Here is a 20,068-nt window from a genome sequence, read left to right on the forward strand (position 1 = left end):
TCACAGAAAGCTTCTTTCCAGATTTTATCTGCGGATATTTCCTTTTTCACCATAGCCCTCTAAGGGCTTCCAAATATCACTTTGCCAATTCCACAAGAACTGTCTTAACGAAAGACTTCTTGAGGGGAAAGCTGTAACTCTGTGAGATGATTTCACAGAACACAAAGAAGTTTCTCAGAAAGCTTCTTTCTCTTTGTTATCGGAGGATATTTCCTTTGGCCCAATAGTCTTCAAAGGGATCCGAAATATCTGTTCTCAGATTTCACAGAAATAATGCTAGAAAAGAGATCCAGGAAATACAGATGTAACTCTGTGAGATGAAATAACAGAACACTAAGCAGTATCTCAGAAAGCTTCTTTCCCGATTTCATCTGAGGATATTTCCTTTTTCACCATAGCCCTCTAAGGGCTTCCAAATATCATTTTGCCAATTCCACAAAAACTGTCTTAGCAAAAGGCTTTTTTAGGGGAAAGCTGTAACTCTGTGAGATGATTTCACAGAACACTAAGAAGTTTCTCAGAAAGCTTCTTTCTCTTTGTTATCGGAGGATATTTCCTTTGGCCCTATAGTCTTCAAAGGGATCCGAAATATCTGTTCTGAGATTCCGCAGATAAGGCTAGCAAAGAGATCCACGAAATATAGATGTAACTCTGTGAGATTAAATAACAGAACACTAAGCAGTTTCTCAGAAAGCTTCTTTCCCGATTTCATCTGAGGATATTTCCTTTTTCACCATAGCCCTCTATGGGCTTCCAAATATCTTTTTGCCAATTCCACAAAAACTGTCTTCGCGAAAGGCTTCTTGAGGGGAAAGCTGTAACTCTGTGAGATGATTTCACAGAAAACCTGGAAGTTTCTCAGAAAGCTTCTTTCTCTTTGTTATCGGAAGTTATTTCATTTGGCCCTATAGTCTTCAAAGGAATCCAAAATATCTCTTCTCAGATTACACAGAAATAAGGCTAGTAAAGACATCCACGAAATACAGATGTAACTCTGTGAGCGGACGTCACACATCACAGAGCAGTTTCTCAGAAACCTTCTCTCCAGATTTCATCTGAGGATATTTCCTTTTTCACCATAGCCCTCTATGGGCTTCCAAATATCACTTTTTCAATTCCACAAGAACTGTCTTAGCGAAAGGCTTCTTGAGGGGAAAGCTGTAACTCTGTGAGAGGATTTCACAGAACACAAAGACGTTTCTCAGAAAGTTTCTTTCTCTTTGTTATCGGAGGATATTTCCTTTGGCCCTATAGTCTTCAAAGGGATCCGAAATATCTCTTCACAGATTCCACAGAAATAAGGCTAGCAAAGAGATCCACGAAATACAGATGTAACTCTGTGAGTGGAAGTCACACATCACAGAGCAGTTTCTCAGAAAGCTTCTTTCCAGATTTCATCTGAGGATATTTCCTTTTTCATCATAGCCCTCTATGGGCTCCCAAATATCACTTTCCAATTCCACAAGAACTGTCTTAGCGAAAGGCTTCTTGAGTGGAAAGCTGTAACTCTGTGAGATGATTTCACAGAACTCAAAGAAGTTTCTCCCAAAGCTTCTTTCTCTTTGTTATCGGAGGATATTTCCTTTGGCCCTATAGTCTTCAATGGGATCCGAAATATCTTTTCTCAGATTCCACAGAAATAAGGCTAGCAAAGAGATCCACGAAATACAGATGTAACCCTGTGAGATGAATTAATCGAACACTAAGCAGTTTCTCAGAAAGGTTCTTTCCAGATTTCATCTGAGGATATATCCTTTTTCACCATAGCCCACTTTGGGCTTCCAAATATCACTTTGCTATTCCACAAGAACTGTCTTAGCGAAAGGCTTTTTGAGGGGAAAGCTGTAACTCTTTGAGAGGATTTCACAGAACACAAAGAAGTTTCTCAGAAAGCTTCTTTCTCTTTGTTATCGGAGGATATTTCCTTTGGCCCTATAGTCGTCAAAGGGATCCGAAATATCTGTTCTCAGATTCCACAGAAATAAGGCTAGCAAAGAGATCCACGAAATACAGATGTAACTCTGTGAGTGGAAGTCACACATCACAGAGCAGTTTCTCAGAAAGCTTCTTTCCAGATTTCATCTGAGGATATTTCCTTTTTCACCATAGCCCTCAATGGGCTTCCAAATATCACTTTGCTATTCCACAAGAACTGTCTTAGCGAAAGGCTTCTTGAGGGGAAAGTTGTAACTCTGTAAGATGATTTCACAGAACACAAAGAAGTTTCTCAGAAAGCTTCTTTCTCTTTGTTATCGGAGGATATTTCCTTTGGCCCTATAGTCTTCAAAGGTATCCGAAATATCTGTTTTCAGATTCCACAGAAATAAGGCTAGCAAAGAGATCCACGAAATACAGATGTAACTCTGTGAGTGGATGTCACACATCACAGAGCAGTTTCTCAGAAAGCTTCTTTCCAGATTTCCTCTGAGGATATTTCCTTTTTCACCAATGCCCTCTATGGGCTTCCAAATATCACTTTGCCATTTCCACAAGAACTGTCTTAGCGAAAGGCTTCTTGAGGGGAAAGCTGTAACTCTGTGAGAGGATTTCACAGAACACAAAGAAGTTTCTCAGAAAGCTTCTTTCTCTTTGTTATCGGAGGATATTTCCTTTGGCCCTATAGCCTTCAAAGGGATCCGAAGTATCTGTTCTCAGATTCCACAGAAATAAGGCTAGTAAAGAAATCCACGAAATGCAGATGTAACTCTCTGAGATGATTTTACAGAACACTAAGCAGTTTCTCAGAAAGCTTCTTTCCAGATTTCATCAGAGGATATTTCCTTTTTCACCATATCCCTCTATGGGCTTCCAAATATCACTTTGCCAATTTCACAAGAACTGTCTTAGTGAATGGCTTCTTGAGGGGAAAGCTGTAACTCTGTGAGATGATTTCACAGAACACAAAGAAGTTTCTCAGAAAGCTTCTTTCTCTTTGTTGTCGGAGGATATTTCCTTTGGCCCTATAGTCTTCAAAGGGATCCGAAATATCTGTTCTCAGATTCCACAGAAATAAGGCTAGCAAAGAGATCCACGAAATTCAGGTGTAACTCTGTGAGTGGAAGTCACACATCACAGAGCAGTTTCTCAGAAAGCTTCTTTCCAAATTGCATCTGAGGATATTACCTTTTTCACCGTAGCCCTCTATGGGCTTCCAAATATCACTTTGCCAATTCCACAAGAACTGTCTTAGCGAAAGGCTTTTTGAGGGGAAAGCTGTAACTCTGTGAGATGATTTCACAGAACACAAAGAAGTTTCTCAGAAAGCTTCTTTCTCTTTGTTATCGGAGGATATTTCCTTTGGCTCTATACTCTTCAAAGGAATCGGAAGTATCTCTTCTCAGATTCCACAGACATAAGGCTAGCAAAGAGATCCATGAAATACCGATGTAACTCTGTGAGTGGACGTCACACATCACAGAGCAGTTTCTCAGAAAGCTTCTTTCCAGATTTCATCCGCGGATATTTCCTTTTTCACCATAGCCCTCTATGGGCTTCCAAATATCACTTTGCCATCCACAAGAACTGTCTTAGCGAAAGGCTTCTTGAGGGGAAAGCTGTAACTCTGTGAGATTATTTCACAGAACACAAAGAAGTTTCTCAGAAAGCTTCTTTCTCTTTGTTATCGGAGGCTATTTCCTTTGGCCCTATAATCTTCAAAGGGATCCGAAATATCTGTTCTGAGATTCCACAGAAATAAGGCTAGCAAAGAGATCCACGAAATACAGATGTAACTCTGTGAGTGGAAGTCACACATCACAGAGCAGTTCCTCAGAAAGCTTCTTTCCAGATTGCATTTGAGGATATGACCTTTTTCACCATAGCCCTCTATGGGCTTCCAAATATCACTTTGCCAATTCCACAAGAACTGTCTTAGCGAAAGGCTTCTTGAGTAGAAAGCTGTAACTCTGTGAGATGATTTCACAGAACACAAAGAAGTTTCTCAGAAAGCTTCTTTCTCTTTGTTATCGGAGGATATTTCCTTTGGCCCTACAGTCTTCAAGGGGATCCGAAATATCTGTTCTCAGATTCCACAGAAATAAGGCTAGCAAAGAGATCCACGAAATACAGATGTAACTCTGTGAGGAGAAGTCACACATCACAGAGAAGTTTCTCAGAAAGATTCTTTCCAGATTTCATCTGAGGATATTTCCTTTTTCACCATAGCCCTCTATGGGCTTCCAAATATCACTTTGCCAATTCCACAAGAACTGTCTTAGCGAACGTCTTCTTGAGGGGAAAGCTGTAACTCTGTGAGATGATTTCACAGAACACAAAGAAGTTTCTCAGAAAGCTTCTTTGTCTTTGTTATCGGAGGATATTTACTTTGGCCCTAAAGTCTTCAAAGAGATCCGAAATATCTGTTCTCAGATTCCACAGAAATAAGGCTAGCAAAGAGATCCATGAAATACAAATGTAACTCTGTGAGGTGAATTAACAGAACACTAAGCAGTTTCTCAGAAAGCTTCTTTCCAGATTTCATCTGAGGATATTTCCTTCTTCACCATAGCCCTCAATGGGCTTCCAAATATCAATTTGCTATTCCACAAGAACTGTCTTAGCGAAAGGCTTCTTGAGGGGAAAGCTGTAACTCTGTAAGATGATTTCACAGAACACAAAGAAGTTTCTCAGAAAGCTTGTTTCTCTTTGTTATCGGAGGATATTTCCTTTGGCCCTATAGTCTTCAAAGGGATCCGAAATATCTGTTTTCAGATTCCACAGAAATAAGGCTAGCAAAGAGATCCACGAAATACAGATGTAACACTGTGAGTGGAAGTCACACACCACAGAGCACTTTCTCAGAAAGCTTCTTTCCAGATTTCATCTGAGGATATTTCCTTTTTCACAATAGCCCTCTAAGGGCTTCCAAATATCACTTTGCCAATTCCACAAGAACTGTCTTAGCGAAAGGCTTCTTGAGGGGAAAGCTGTAACTCTGTGAGATGATTTCACAGAACACAAAGAAGTTTCTCAGAAAGCTTCTTTCTCTTTGTTATCGGAGGATATTTCCTTTGGCCCTATAGTCTTCAAAGGGATCCGAAATATCTGTTCTCAGATTCCACAGAAATAAGGCTAGCAAAGAGATCCACGAAATACAGATGTAACTCTGTGAGATGAATTAACAGAACACTAAGCAGTTTCTCAGAAATCTTCTTTCCAGATTTCATCTAAGGATATATCCTTTTTCAACATAGCCCTCTATGGGCTGCCAAATATCACTTTGCCAATTCCACAAGAACTGTCTTAGTGAAAGGCTTCTTGAGAGGAACGCGGTAACTCTGTGAGATGATTTCACAGAACACAAAGAAGTTTCTCAGAAAGCTTCTTTCTCTTTGTTATCGGAGGATATTTGCTTTGGCCCTACAGTCTTCAAAGGGATCCGAAATATCTGTTCTCAGATTCCACAGAAATAAGGCTAGCAAAGAGATCCACGAAATACAGATGTAACTCTGTGAGTGGAAGTCACACATCACAGAGCAGTTCCTCAGAAATCTTCTTTCCAGATTGCATCTGAGGATATTACCTTTTTCAACGTAGCCCTCTATGGGCTTCCAAATATCACTAGGCCATTCCACAAGAACTGTCTAAGCGAAAGGCTTCTTGAGGGGAAAGCTGTAACTCTGTGAGATGATTTCACAGAACACAAAGAAGTTTCTCAGAAAGCTTTTTTCTCTTTGTTATCGGAGGATATTTCCTTTGGCCCTATAGTCTTCAAAGGGATCCGAAATATCTGTTCTCAGATTCCAGCGAAATAAGGCTAGCAAAGAGATCCACGAAATACAGATGTAACTCTGTGAGATGAATTAACAGAACACTAAGCAGTTTCTCAGAATGCTTCTTGCCAGATTTCATCTGAGGATATATCCTTTTTCACCATAGCCCTCTAAGGGCTTCTAAATATCACTTTACCAATTCCACAAGAACTGTCTTAGCGAAAGGCTTCTTGAGGGGAAAGCTGTAACTCACTGAGATGATTTCACAGAACACTAAGAAGTTTCTCAGAAAGCTTCTTTCTCTTTGTTATCGGAGGATATTTCCTTTGGCCCTATAGTCTTCAAAGGGATCCGAAATATCTGTTCTCAGATTCCGCAGAAATAAGGCTAGCAAAGAGATCCAGGAAATACAGATGTAACTCTGGGAGATGAAATAAGAGAACACTAAGCAGTTTCTCAGAAAGCTTCTTTCCCGATTTCATCTGAGGATATTTCCTTTTTCACCATAGCCCTCTATGGGCTTCCAAATATCATTTTGCCAATTCCACAAAAACTGTCTTAGCGAAAGGCTTCTTGAGGGGAAAGCTATAACTCTGTGAGATGATTTCACAGAACACTAGGAAGTTTCTCAGAAAGCTTCTTTCTCTTTGTTATCGGAGGTTATTTCACAGATGTAACTCTGTGAGTGGAAGTCACACACCACAGAGCAGTTTCTCAGAAAGCTTCTTTGCAGATTTCATCGGAGGATATTTCCTTTTTCACCATAGCCCTCTATGGGCTTCCAAATATCACTTTGCCAATTCCACAAGAACTGTCTTAGCGAAAGGATTCTTGAGGGGAAAGCTGTAACTCTGTGAGATGATTTCACAGAACACAAAGAAGTTTCTCAGAAAGCTTCTTTCTCTTTGTTATCGGAGGATATTTCCTTTGGCTCTATACTCTTCAAAGGAATCGGAAGTATCTCTTCTCATTCCAAAGACATAAGGCTAGCAAAGAGATCCATGAAATACCGATGAAACTCTGTGAGTGGACGTCACACATCACAGAGCAGTTTCACAGAAAGCTTCTTTCCAGATTTTATCTGCGGATATTTCCTTTTTCACCATAGCCCTCTATGGGCTTCCAAATATCACTTTGCCAATTCCACAAGAACTGTCTTAGCGAAAGGCTTCTTGAGGGGAAAGCTGTAACTCTGTGAGATGATTTCACAGAACACAAAGAAGTTTCTCAGAAAGCTTCTTTCTCTTTGTTATCGGAGGATATTTCCTTTGGCCCTATAGTCTTCAAAGGGATCCGAAATATCTGTTCTGAGATTCCACAGAAATAAGGCTAGCAAAGAGATCCACGAAATACAGATGTAACTCTGTGAGTGGAAGTCACACATCCCAGAGCAGTTCCTCAGAAAGCTTGTTTCAAGATTTCATCTGAGGATATTTCCTTTTTCACCATAGCCCTCTATGGGCTTCCAAATATCACTTTTTCAATTCCACAAGAAATGTCTTAGCGAAAGGCTTCTTGAGGGGAAAGCTGTAACTCTGTAAGATGATTTCACAGAACACAAAGAAGTTTCTCAGAAAGCTTCTTTCTCTTTTTTATCGGAGGATATTTCCTTTGGCTCTATACTCTTCAAAGGAATCGGAAGTATCTCTTCTCAGATTCCACAGACATAAGGCTAGCAAAGAGATCCATGAAATACCGATGTAACTCTGTGAGTGGACGTCACACATCACAGAGCAGTTTCTCAGAAACCTTCTTTCCAGATTTCATCAACGGACATTTCCTTTTTCACCATATCCCTCTATGGGCTTCCAAATATCACTTTGCCAATTCCACAAGAACTGTCTTAGCGAAAGGCTTCTTGAGGGGAAAGCTGTAACTCTGTGAGATGATTTCACAGAACACAAAGAAGTTTCTCAGAAAGCTTCTTTCTCTTTGTTATCGGAGGATAATTCCTTTGGCCCTATAGTCTTCAAAGACATCCGAAATATCTGTTCTGAGATTCCACAGAAATAAGGCTAGCAAAGAGATCCACGAAATACAGATGTAACTCTGTGGGTGGAAGTCACACATCACAGAGCAGTTCCTCAGAAAGCTTCTTTCCAGATTGCATTTGAGGATATGACCTTTTTCACCATAGCCCTCTATGGGCTTCCAAATATCACTTTGCCAATTCCACAAGAACTGTCTTAGCGAAAGGCTTCTTGAGGAGAAAGCTGTAACTCTGTGAGATGATTTCACAGAACACAAAGAAGTTTCTCAGAAAGCTTCTTTGTCTTTGTTATCGGAGGATATTTCCTTTGGCCCTAAAGTCTTCAAAGGGATCCGAAATATCTGTTCTCAGAATCCACAGAAATAAGGCTAGCAAAGAGATCCACGAAATACAAATGTAACTCTGTGAGGTGAATTATCAGAACACTAAGCAGTTTCTCAGAAAGCTTCTTTCCAGATGTCATCCGAGGATATATCCTTTTTCACCATAGCCCTCTATGGGCTTCCAAATATCACTTTGCCAATTCCCCAAGAATTGTCTTAGTGAAAGGCTTCTTGAGGGGAAAGCTGTAACTCTATGAGATGATTTCACAGAACACAAAGAAGTTTCTCAGAAAGCTTCTTTCTCTTTGTTATCGGAGGATATTTCCTTTGGCCCTATAGTGTTCAAAGGGATCCGAAATATCTGTTCTCAGATTCCAGCGAAATAAGGCTAGCAAAGAGATCCACGAAATACAGATGTAACTCTGTGAGATGAATTAACAGGACATTAAGCAGTTTCTCAGAATGCTTCTTTCCAGATTTCATCTGAGGATATATCCTTTTTCACCATAGCCCTCTAAGGGCTTCTAAATATCACTTTACCAATTCCACAAGAACTGTCTTAGCGAAAGGCTTCTTGAGGGGAAAGCTGTAACTCTCTGAGATGATTTCACAGAACACTAAGAAGTTTCTCAGAAAGCTTCTTTCTCTTTGTTATCAGAGGATATTTCCTTTGGCCCTATAGTCTTCAAAGGGATCCGAAATATCTGTTCTCAGATTCCGCAGAAAGAAGGCTATCAAAGAGATCCACGAAATACAGATGTAACTCTGTGAGATGATATAACAGAACACTAAGCAGTTTCTCAGAAAGCTTCTTTCCCGATTTCATCTGAGGATATTTCCTTTTTCACCATAGCCCTCTATGGGCTTCCAAATATCATTTTGCCAATTCCACAAAAACTGTCTTACCGAAAGGCTTCTTGAGGGGAAAGCTATAACTCTGTGAGATGATTTCACAGAACACTAGGAAGTTTCTCAGAAAGCTTCTTTCTCTTTGTTATCGGAGGTTATTTCACAGATGTAACTCTGTGAGTGGAAGTCCCACATCACAGAGCAGTTTCTCAGAAAGCTTCTTTGCAGATTTCATCGGAGGATATTTCCTTTTTCACCATAGCCCTCTATGGGCTTCCAAATATCACTTTGCCAATTCCACAAGAACTGTCTTAGCCAAAGGCTTCTTGAGGGAAAGCTGTAACTCTGTGAGATGATTTCACAGAACACAAAGAAGTTTCTCAGAAAGCTTTTTTCTCTTTGTTATCGGAGGATATTTCCTTTGGCCCTATAGTCTTCAAAGGGATCCGAAATATCTGTTCTCAGATTCCACAGAAATAAGGCTAGCAAAGAGATCCACGAAATACAGATGTAACTCTGTGAGATGAATTAACAGAACACTAAGCAGTTTCTCAAAAAGCTTCTTTACAGATTTCATCTGAGGATAGTTCCTTTTTCACCATAGCCGTCTATGGGCTTCCAAATATCACTTTGCCAATTCCACAAGAACTGTCTTAGCGAAAGGCTTCTTGAGGGAAAAGCTGTAACTCTGTGAGATGATTTCACAGAACACAAAGAAGTTTCTCCCAAAGCTTCTTTCTCTTTGTTATCGGAGGATATTTCCTTTGGCCCTATAGTCTTCAAAGGGATCCGAAATATCTGTTCTCAGATTCGACAGAAATAAGGCTAGCAAAGAGATCCACGAAATGCAGATGTAACTCTCTGAGATGAATTTACAGAACACTAAGCAGTTTCTCAGAAAGTTTCTTTCCAGATTTCATCTGAGGATATATCCTTTTTCACCATAGCCCTCTTTGAGCTTCCAAATATCACTTTGCCAATTCCACAAGAACTGTCTTAGCGAAAGGCTTCTTGAGAGGAAAGCTGTAACTCTGTGTGATGATTTCACAGAACACAAAGAAGTTTCTCAGAAAGCTTCTTTCTCTTTGTTATCGGAGGATATTCCCTTTGGCCCTATAGTCGTCAAAGGGACCGAAATATCTGTTCTTAGATTCCAGAGAAATAAGGCAAGCAAAGAGATCCACGAAATACAGATGTAACTCTGTGAGTGGAAGTCACACACCATAGAGCAGTTTCTCAGAAAGCTTCTTTCCAGATTTCATCTGAGGATATTTCCTTTTTCACCATAGCCCTCTGTGGGCTTCCAAACATCACTTTGCCAATTCCACAAGAACTGTCTTAGCGAAAGGCTTCTTGAGGGGAAAGCTGTAACTCTGTGAGATGATTTCACAGAACACAAAGAAGTTTCTCAGAAAGCTTCTTTCTCTTTGTTATCGGAGGATATTTCCTTTGGCCCTATAGTCTTCAAAGGGATCCGAAATATCTGTTCTCAGATTCCACAGAAATAAGGCTAGCAAAGAGATCCACGAAATACAGATGTAACTCTGTGAGATGAATTAACAGAACACTAAGCAGTTTCTCAGAAAGCTTCTTTCCAGATTTCATCTGAGGATATTTCCTTTTTCACCATAGCCCTCTATGGGCTTCCAAATATCACTTTGCCAATTCCACAAGAACTGTCGTAGTGAAAGGCTTCTTGAGGGGAAAGCTATAACTCTGTGAGATGATTTCACAGAACACAAAGAAGTTTCTCAGAAAGCTTCTTTCTCTTTTTTATCGGAGGATATTTCCTTTGGCCCTATAGTCTTCAAAGGGATCCGAAATATCTGTTCTCAGATTCCACAGAAATAAGGCTAGCACAGAGATCCACGAAATACAGATGTAAATCTGTGAGATGAAATACCAGAACACTAAGCAGTTACTCAGAAAGCTTCTTTCCAGATTTCATCTGAGGATATTTCCTTTTTCACCATAGCCCTCTAAGGGCTTCCAAATATCACTATGCCAATTCCACAAGAACTGTCTTAGCGAAAGGCTTCTTGAGGGGAAAGCTGTAACTCTGAGAGATGATTTCACAGAACACAAAGAAGTTTCTCAGAAAGCTTCTTTCTCTTTGTTATCGGAGGATATTTCCTTTGGCCCTATAGTCTTCAAAGGGATCCGAAATATCTGTTCTCAGATTCCACAGAAATAAGGCTAGCAAAGAGATCCACGAAATACAGATGTAACTCTGTGAGATGAATTAACAGAACACTAAGCAGTTTCTCAGAAAGCTTCTTTCCAGATTTCATCTGAGGATATATCCTTTTTCACCATAGCCCTCTATGGGCTTCCAAATATCACTTTGCCAATTCCACAAGAACTGTCGTAGTGAAAGGCTTCTTGAGGGGAAAGCTATAACTCTGTGAGATGATTTCACAGAACACAAAGAAGTTTCTCAGAAAGCTTCTTTCTCTTTTTTATCGGAGGATATTTCCTTTGGCCCTATAGTCTTCAAAGGGATCCGAAATATCTGTTCTCAGATTCCACAGAAATAAGGCTAGCACAGAGATCCACGAAATACAGATGTAAATCTGTGAGATGAAATACCAGAACACTAAGCAGTTACTCAGAAAGCTTCTTTCCAGATTTCATCTGAGGATATTTCCTTTTTCACCATAGCCCTCTATGGGCTTCCAAATATCACTATGCCAATTCCACAAGAACTGTCTTAGCGAAAGGCTTCTTGAGGGGAAAGCTGTAACTCTGAGAGATGATTTCACAGAACACAAAGAAGTTTCTCAGAAAGCTTCTTTCTCTTTGTTATCGGAGGATATTTCCTTTGGCCCTATAGTCTTCAAAGGGATCCGAAATATCTGTTCTCAGATTCCACAGAAGTAAGGCTAGCAAAGAGATCCACGAAATACAGATGTAACTCTGTGAGATGAATTAACAGAACACTAAGCAGTTTCTCAGAAAGCTTCTTTCCAGATTTCATCTGAGGATATTTCCTTTTTCACCATAGCCCTCTGTGGGCTTCCAAATATCACTTTGCCAATTCCAAAAAAACTGTCTTAGCGAAAGGCTTCTTGAGGGGAAAGCTGTAACGCTGTGAGATGATTTCACAGAACACTAAGAGGTTTCTCAAAAAGCTTCTTTCTCTTTGTTATCGGAGGATATTTCCTTTGGCCCTGTAGTCTTCAAAGGAATCCGAAATATCTCTTCTCTGATTACACAGAAATAAGGCTAGCAAAGACATCCACGAAATACAGATGTAACTCTGTGAGCGGACGTCTCGCATCACAGAGAAGTTTCTCAGAAAGCTTCTTTCCAGATTTCATCTGAGTATATTTCCTTTTTCACCATAGCCTTCTATGGGCTTCCAAATATCACTTTGCCAATTTCACAAGAACTGTCTTAGCGAAAGGCTTCTTGAGGGGAAAGCTGTAACTCTGTGAGATGATTTCACAGAACACAAAGAAGTTTCTCAGAAAGCTTCTTTCTCTTTGTTATGGGAGGATATTTCCTTAGGCCCTATTGTCTTCAAAGGGATCCGAAATATCTGTTCTTAGATTCCAGAGAAATAAGGCTAGCAAAGAGATCCACGAAATACAGATGTATCTCTTTGAGATTAATTAACAGAACACTATACAGTTTCTCAGAAAGCTTCTTTCCAGATTTCATCTGAGGATATTTCCTTTTTCACCATAGCCCTCTATGGACTTCCAAATATCACTTTGCCAATTCCACAAGAACTGTCTTAGCGAAAGGCTTCTTGAGGGAAAAGCTGTAACTCTGTGAGATGATTTCACAGAACACAAAGAAGTTTCTCCCAAAGCTTCTTTCTCTTTGTTATCGGAGGATATTTCCTTTGGCCCTATAGTCTTCAAAGGGATCCGAAATATCTGTTCTCAGATTCGACAGAAATAAGGCTAGCAAAGAGATCCACGAAATGCAGATGTAACTCTCTGAGATGAATTAACAGAACACTAAGCAGTTTCTCAGAAAGTTTCTTTCCAGATTTCATCTGAGGATATATCCTTTTTCACCATAGCCCTATTTGAGCTTCCAAATATCACTTTGCCAATTCCACAAGAACTGTCTTAGCGAAAGGCTTCTTGAGAGGAAAGCTGTAACTCTGTGTGATGATTTCACAGAACACAAAGAAGTTTCTCAGAAAGCTTCTTTCTCTTTGTTATCGGAGGATATTTCCTTTGGCCCTATAGTCTTCAAAGGGATCCGAAATATCTGTTCTCAGATTCCACAGAAATAAGGCTAGCAAAGAGATCCACGAAATACAGATGTAACTCTGTGAGTGGAAGTCGCACATCGCAGAGCAGTTCCTCAGAAAGCTTCTTTCCAGATTGCATCTGAGGATATTACCTTTTTCACCGTAGCCCTCTCTGGGCTTCCAAATATCACTTTGCCAATTCCACAAGAACTGTCTTAGCGAAAGGCTTCTTGAGGGGAAAGCTGTAACTCTGTGAGATGATTTCACAGAACACAAAGAAGTTTCTCAGAAAGCTTCTTTCTCTTTGTTATCGGAGGATATTTCCTTTGGCCCCATAGTCCTCAAAGGGATCCGAAATATCTGTTCTCAGATTCCACAGAAATAAGGCTAGCACAGAGATCCACGAAATACAGATGAAAATCTGTGAGATAAATTAACAGAACACTAAGCAGTTTCTCAGAAAGCTTCTTTCCAGATTTCATCTGAGGATATTTCCTTTTTCACCATAGCCCTCTATGGGCTTCCAAATATCACTATGCAAATTCCACAAGAACTGTCTTAGCGAAAAACTTCTTGAGGGGAAAGCTGTAACTCTGTGAGATGATTTCACAGAACACAAAGAAGTTTCTCAGAAAGCTTCTTTCTCTTTGTTATCGGAGGATATTTCCTTTGGCCCTAGAGTCTTCAAAGGGATCCGAAATATCTGTTCTCAGATTCCACACTAATAAGGCTAGCAAAGAGATCCACGAAATACAGATGTAACTCAGTGAGTGGAAGTCACACACCATAGAGCAGTTTCTCAGAAAGCTTCCTTCCAGATTTCATCTGAGGATATTTCCTTTTTCACCATAGCCCTCTATGGGCTTCCAAATATCACTTTGCCAATTCCACAAGAACTGTCTTTGCGAAAGGCTTCTTGAGGGGAAAGCTGTAACTCTGTGAGATGATTTCACAGTACACAAAGAAGTTTCTCAGAAAGCTTCTTTCTCTTTGTTATCGGAGGATATTCCCTTTGGCCCTATAGTCGTCAAAGGGATCCGAAATATCTGTTCTTAGATTCCAGAGAAATAAGGCAAGCAAAGAGATCCACGAAATACAGATGTAACTCTGTGAGTGGAAGTCACACACCATAGAGCAGTTTCTCAGAAAGCTTCTTTCCAGATTTCATCTGAGGATATTTCCTTTTTCACCATAGCCCTCTGTGGGCTTCCAAACATCACTTTGCCAATTCCACAAGAACTGTCTTAGCGAAAGGCTTCTTGAGGGGAAAGCTGTAACTCTGTGAGATGATTTCACAGAACACAAAGAAGTTTCTCAGAAAGCTTCTTTCTCTTTGTTATCGGAGGATATTTCCTTTGGCCCTATAGTCTTCAAAGGGATCCGAAATATCTGTTCTCAGATTCCACAGAAATAAGGCTAGCAAAGAGATCCACGAAATACAGATGTAACTCTGTGAGATGAATTAACAGAACACTAAGCAGTTTCTCAGAAAGCTTCTTTCCAGATTTCATCTGAGGATATTTCCTTTTTCACCATAGCCCTCTTTGGGCTTCCAAATATCACTTTGCCAATTCCACAAGAACTGTCTTAGCGAAAGGCTTCTTGAGGGGAAAGCTGTAACTCTGTGAGATGATTTCACAGAACACAAAGAAGTTTCTCACAAAGCTTCTTTCTCTTTGTTATCGGAGGATATTTCCTTTGGCCCTATAGTCTTCAAAGGGATCCGAAATATCTGTTCTCAGATTCCACAGAAATAAGGCTAGCAAAGAGATCCACGAAATACAGATGTAACTCTGTGAGATGAATTAACAGAACACTAAGCAGTTTCTCAGAAAGCTTCTTTCCAGATTTCATCTGAGGATATATCCTTTTTCACCATAGCCCTCTATGGGCTTCCAAATATCACTTTGCCAATTCCACAGGAACTGTCGTAGTGAAAGGCTTCTTGAGGGGAAAGCTATAACTCTGTGAGATGATTTCACAGAACACAAAGAAGTTTCTCAGAAAGCTTCTTTCTCTTTTTTATCGGAGGATATTTCCTTTGGCCCTATAGTCTTCAAAGGGATCCGAAATATCTGTTCTCAGATTCCACAGAAATAAGGCTAGCACAGAGATCCACGAAATACAGATGTAAATCTGTGAGATGAAATAACAGAACACTAAGCAGTTACTCAGAAAGCTTCTTTCCAGATTTCATCTGAGGATATTTCCTTTTTCACCATAGCCCTCTAAGGGCTTCCAAATATCACTATGCCAATTCCACAAGAAGTGTCTTAGGGAAAGGCTTCTTGAGGGGAAAGCTGTAACTCTGTGAGATGATTTCACAGAACACAAAGAAGTTTCTCAGAAAGCTTCTTTCTATTTGTTATCGGAGGATATTTCCTTTGGCCCTATAGTCTTCAAAGGGATCCGAAATATCTGTTCTCAGATTCCACAGAAATAAGGCTAGCAAAGAAATCCACGAAATACAGATGTAACTCTGTGAGATGAATTAACAGAACACTAAGCAGTTTCTCAGAAAGCTTCTTTCCAGATTTCATCTGAGGATATATCCTTTTTCACCATAGCCCTCTATGGACTTCCAAATATCACTTTGCCAATTCCACAAGAACTGTCTTAGTGAAAGGCTTCTTGAGGGGAAAGCTATAACTCTGTGAGATTATTTCACAGAACACAAAGAAGTTTCTCAGAAAGCTTCTTTCTCTTTGTTATCGGAGGATATTTCCTTTGGCCCTATAGTCTTCAAATGGATCCGAAATATCTGTTCTCAGATTCCACAGAAATAAGGCTAGCAAAGAGATCCACGAAATACAGATGTAAATCTGTGAGATGAAATAACAGAACACTAAGCAGTTACTCAGAAAGCTTCTTTCCAGATTTCATCTGAGGATATTTCCTTTTTCACCATAGCCCTCTAAGGGTTTCCAAATATCACTATGCCAATTCCACAAGAAGTGTCTTAGGGAAAGGCTTCTTGAGGGGAAAGCTGTAACTCTGTCAGATGATTTCACAGAACACAAAGAAGTTTCTCAGAAAGCTTCTTTCTCTTTGTTATCGGAGGATATTTCCTTTGTCCCTATAGTCTTCAAAGGAATCCGAAATATCTCTTCTCAGATTACACAGAAATAAGGCTAGCAAAAACATCCAAGAAATACAGATGTAACTCTGTGCGCGGACGTCTCGCATCACAGAGAAGTTTCTCAGAAAGCTTCTTTCCAGATTTCATCTGAGGATATTTCCATTTTCACCATAGCCTTCTATGGGCTTCCAAATATCACTTTGCCAATTCCACAAGAACTGTCTTAGCGAAAGGCTTCTTGAGGGGAAAGCTGTAACTCTGTGAGATGATTTCACAGAACACAAAGAAGTTTCTCAGAAAGCTTCTTTCTCTTTGTTATCGGAGGATATTTCCTTTGGCCCAATAGTCTTCAAAGGGATCCGAAATATCTGTTCTCAGATTCCACAGAAATAAGGCTAGCAAAGAGATCCACGAAATACAGATGTAACTCTTTGAGATTAATTAACAGAACACTAAGCAGTTTCTCAGAAAGCTTCTTTCCAGATTCCATCTGAGGATATTTCCTTTTTCACCATAGCCCTCTATGGGCTTCCAAATATCACTTTACCAATTACACAAGTACTGTCTTAGCGAAAGGCTTCTTGAGGGGAAAGCTGTAACACTGTGAGATGATTTCACAGAACACAAAGAAGTTTCTCAGAAAGCTTCTTTCTCTTTCTTATCGGAGGATATTTCCTTTGGCCCTATAGTCTTCAAAGGGATCCAAAATATCTGTTCTCAGATTCCACAGAAATAAGGCTAGCAAAGAGATCCACGAAATGCAGATGTAACTCTCTGAGATGAGTTTACAGAACACTAAGCAGTTTCTCAGAAACCTTCTTTCCAGATTTCATCTGAGGATATTTCCTTTTTCACCATAGCCCTCTATGGGCTTCCTAACATCACTTTGCCAATTCCACAGGAACTGTCTTAGTGAAAGGCTTCTTGAGGGGAAAGCTGTAACTCTGTGAGATGATTTCACAGAACACAAAGAAGTTTCTCAGAAAGCTTCTTTCTCTTTGTTATCGGAGGATATTTCCTTTGGCCCTATAGTCTTCAAAGGGATCCGAAATATCTGTTCTCAGATTCCACAGAAATAAGGCTAGCAAAGAGATCCACGAAATACAGATGTAACTCTGTGAGATGAATTAACAGAACACTAAGCAGTTTCTCAGAACGCTTCTTTCCAGATTTCATCTGAGGATATATCCTTTTTCACAATAGCCCTCTATGGGCTTCCAAATATCACTTTGCCAATTCCACAAGAACTGTCTTAGTGAAAGGCTTCTTGAGGGGAAAGCTATAACTCTGTGAGATGATTTCACAGAACACAAAGAAGTTTCTCAGAAAGCTTCTTTCTCTTTTTTATCGGAGGATATTTCCTTTGGCCCTATAGTCTTCAAAGGGATCGGAAATATCTGTTCTCAGATTCCACAGAAATAAGGCTAGCAAAGAGATTCACGAAATACAGATGTAAATATGTGAGATGAAATAACAGAACACTAAGCAGTTACTCAGAAAGCTTCTTTCCAGATTTCATCTGAGGATATTTCCTTTTTCACCATAGCCCTCTAAGGGCTTCCAAATATCACTATGCCATTCCACAAGAACTGTCTAAGCGAAAGGCTTCTTGAGGGGAAAGCTGTAACTCTGTGAGATGATTTCACAGAACACAAAGAAGTTTCTCAGAAAGCTTTTTTCTCTTTGTTATCGGAGGATATTTCCTTTGGCCCTATAGTCTTCAAAGGGATCCAAAATATCTGTTCTCAGATTCCACAGAAATAAGGCTAGCAAAGAGATCCACGAAATACAGATGTAACTCTGTGAGTGGAAGTCACACACCATAGAGCAGTTTCTCAGAAAGCTTCTTTCCAGATTTCATCTGAGGATATTTCCTTTTTCACCATAGCCCTGTATGGGCTTCCTAACATCACTTTGCCAATTCCACAAGAACTGTCTTAGTGAAAAGCTGCTTGAGGGGAAAGCTATAACTCTGTGAGATGATTTCACAGAACACAAAGAAGTTTCTCAGAAAGCTTCTTTCTCTTTGTTATCGGAGGATATTTCCTTTGGCCCTATAGTCTTCAAAGGGATCCGAAATATCTGTTCTCAGATTCCACAGAAATAAGGCTAGCAAAGAGATCCACGAAATACAGATGTAACTCTTTGAGATGAATTAACAGAACACTAAGCAGTTTCTCAGAAAGCTTCTTTCCAGATTTCATCTGAGGATATTTCCTTTTTCACCATAGCCCTCTATGGGCTTCCAAATATCACTTTGCCAATTCCACAAGAAGTGTCTTAGCGAAAGACTTCTTGAGGGGAAAGCTGTAACACTGTGAGATGATTTCACAGAACACAAAGAAGTTTCTCACAAAGCTTCTTTCTCTTTGTTATCGGAGGATATTTCCTTTGGCCCTATACTCTTCAAAGGGATCCAAAATATCTGTTCTCAGATTCCACAGAAATAAGGCTAGCAAAGAGATCCACGAAATGCAGATGTAACTCTCTGAGATGAGTTTACAGAACACTAAGCAGTTTCTCAGAAAGCTTCTTTCCAGATTTCATCTGAGGATATTTCCTTTTTCACCACAGCCCTCTATGGGCTTCCAAATATCACTATGCCATTCCACAAGAACTGTCTAAGCGAAAGGCTTCTTGAGGGGAAAGCTGTAACTCTGTGAGATGATTTCACAGAACACAAAGAAGTTTCTCAGAAAGCTTTTTTCTCTTTGTTATCGGAGGATATTTCCTTTGGCCCTATAGACTTCAAAGGGATCCAAAATATCTGTTCTCAGATTCCACAGAAATAAGGCTAGCAAAGAGATCCACGAAATACAGATGTAACTCTGTGAGTGGAAGTCACACACCATAGAGCAGTTTCTCAGAAAGCTTCTTTCCAGATTTCATCTGAGGATATTTCCTTTTTCACCATAGCCCTGTATGGGCTTCCTAACATCACTTTGCCAATTCCACAAGAACTGTCTTAGTGAAAAGCTGCTTGAGGGGAAAGCTATAACTCTGTGAGATGATTTCACAGAACACAAAGAAGTTTCTCAGAAAGCTTCTTTCTCTTTGTTATCGGAGGATATTTCCTTTGGCCCTATAGTCTTCAAAGGGATCCGAAATATCTGTTCTCAGATTCCACAGAAATAAGGCTAGCAAAGAGATCCACGAAATACAGATGTAACTCTTTGAGATGAATTAACAGAACACTAAGCAGTTTCTCAGAAAGCTTCTTTCCAGATTTCATCTGAGGATATTTCCTTTTTCACCATAGCCCTCTATGGGCTTCCAAATATCACTTTGCCAATTCCACAAGAAGTGTCTTAGCGAAAGACTTCTTGAGGGGAAAGCTGTAACACTGTGAGATGATTTCACAGAACACAAAGAAGTTTCTCACAAAGCTTCTTTCTCTTTGTTATCGGAGGATATTTCCTTTGGCCCTATACTCTTCAAAGGGATCCAAAATATCTGTTCTCAGATTCCACAGAAATAAGGCTAGCAAAGAGATCCACGAAATGCAGATGTAACTCTCTGAGATGAGTTTACAGAACACTAAGCAGTTTCTCAGAAAGCTTCTTTCCAGATTTCATCTGAGGATATTTCCTTTTTCACCATAGCCCTCTATGGGCTTCCAAATATCACTATGCCATTCCACAAGAACTGTCTAAGCGAAAGGCTTCTTGAGGGGAAAGCTGTAACTCTGTGAGATGATTTCACAGAACACAAAGAAGTTTCTCAGAAAGCTTTTTTCTCTTTGTTATCGGAGGATATTTCCTTTGGCCCTATAGACTTCAAAGGGATCCAAAATATCTGTTCTCAGATTCCACAGAAATAAGGCTAGCAAAGAGATCCACGAAATACAGATGTAACTCTGTGAGTGGAAGTCACACACCATAGAGCAGTTTCTCAGAAAGCTTCTTT

This window comes from Macaca mulatta, chromosome 17, assembly GCF_049350105.2.
Source record: "Macaca mulatta isolate MMU2019108-1 chromosome 17, T2T-MMU8v2.0, whole genome shotgun sequence".
In the NCBI taxonomy this organism is placed as follows: Eukaryota; Metazoa; Chordata; class Mammalia; order Primates; family Cercopithecidae; genus Macaca; species Macaca mulatta.